The sequence below is a fragment of the Pteropus alecto genome, unplaced genomic scaffold (assembly GCF_000325575.1).
Source record: "Pteropus alecto unplaced genomic scaffold, ASM32557v1 scaffold21, whole genome shotgun sequence".
Taxonomy (NCBI): Eukaryota; Metazoa; Chordata; class Mammalia; order Chiroptera; family Pteropodidae; genus Pteropus; species Pteropus alecto.
In genome coordinates, this window is record NW_006436282.1 from 2,477,629 (window position 1) to 2,479,355 (window position 1,727).

General features: G+C 31.6%; 1 pseudogene; it reads left to right on the top strand.

Moving 5' to 3' along the window:
• Positions 1 to 249: 249 nt before the first annotated feature.
• Positions 250 to 817, top strand: LOC107195680 (annotated as a pseudogene).
• Positions 818 to 1,727: the final 910 nt, after the last annotated feature.

Sequence of the window (1,727 nt, forward strand, 5' to 3'; positions counted from 1 at the left end):
TAAATAAAATAAATTAAAAAATTAATTCTCTATAGCTTTGTCAGTGTAATTTGAATAATTTTTAAAAATATTTTAATAAATATCCACAGACAATATTTTTAATATCTTTGTTCTTAGCAAAATTATCTAAATATTTGATACAATTCCAATCCAAATCTCAGGAGAATAAAATTTCCGAAGGAAATTGGAAAGCTTATTTAAAAATGTATAGTAGCTCTTCCCATCAGTGGCCTGAGGTGACATCCGAAAATGGGTCACTATTCACTTGACCCAGAAAACCCCACAAAATCATGCAAATCAAGAGGTTCAAATCTTCATATTCACTTTAGGAACACTCGTGAAACTGCCCAGGCCATCAAGGGTATGCATATCCAAAAAGCCACCAAGTATCTGAAGGATGTCACTTTACAGAAGCAATGTGTGCCATTCCGTCGTTACAATGGCAGAGTTGGTAGGAGTGCCTAGGGCAAACAGTGGGCCTGGACTCAGGGTCGGTGGCCTAAGAAGAGTGCTGCACATGCTTAAAAATGCAGACAGTGATGCTGAACTTAAAGGTTTAGACATAGACTCTCTGATCATTGAGCATATCCAGGTGAACAAAGCTCTCAAAATGTGGCACAGAACTTACAGAGCTCACAGGCAGATTAACCCCTACATGAGCTCTTCTTGCCACATTGAGATGATCCTTATTGAAAAAGAGCAGATTGTTCCTAAACCAGAACAGGAGGTTGCACAGAAGAAAAAGATATCCCAGAAAAAAACTGAAGAAATGAAAACTTATGGCCCTGCAGTAAATTTAGCATCAAATAAATGCTAATAAAAGTAAAAATATATGTATACAAGAAACCACAAAGATCTATAATACTCAGGACAATTTTGAAAAAGACAAAGATATAAAGCATACAGAACTAGACTTTAATACTATAAGACTGTAAAACTTAAGGCAAGTATGATATTAGTATAAGGAATAGACAAAGAATCCAATAGAATAGAAAAATATATGGAAATAGATATTTATGTCATATAAATATAATAGAATATATTTATAGAAATAGAATATATTTATAAAGGACCAATTGATTTAAAACAAACAGATTTGTTTCATTTAAATTTCAAAAGCAAATAGACTGTCTTTTCAATAAATAATGTTGGACCAATTGATTACCTATAGACGTATCAATATTGTAAAGCCCTAAATTAAAAGGATAAAACATTAAAACTTTTGGAATAGGAGAATACTTTTATGACATTGGAATAAGCAATATTTCTTAAACAGAAAATAAAAACCCAGCAAATTAATTAATTTAATTAATAAATATCATTAAATGACCAATGTTATTAGTCATCGGGAAAATGAAAATTAGAACTACAATGAGAGAGCATTATATATTCATTGAAATGGCTAAAACACATGTTAAAAAACTGTGTGGTAAATGCTGGTGAATGTGGAGCAACTAGAACTCTTATAGATTGCTGATGGGAGGAAAACTAAAGATTTAAGAAAACTGACAATGTCTGGTGAAGCTAATCCTACATCTATGTAGGAACACCCATCAGTTCCCATCCTGGGTATATACTCATTAAAAATAAGTTGATATGTCCACTAAAATATGTGCACAAGAATGTTCAAAGTAATTTTGTTCATCATAACCTAAAACTAGAAGTAACCCAAATGTCTATTAACTGAGAAATGGATGAATGTATTTTGATTAATTTACAATTGAATA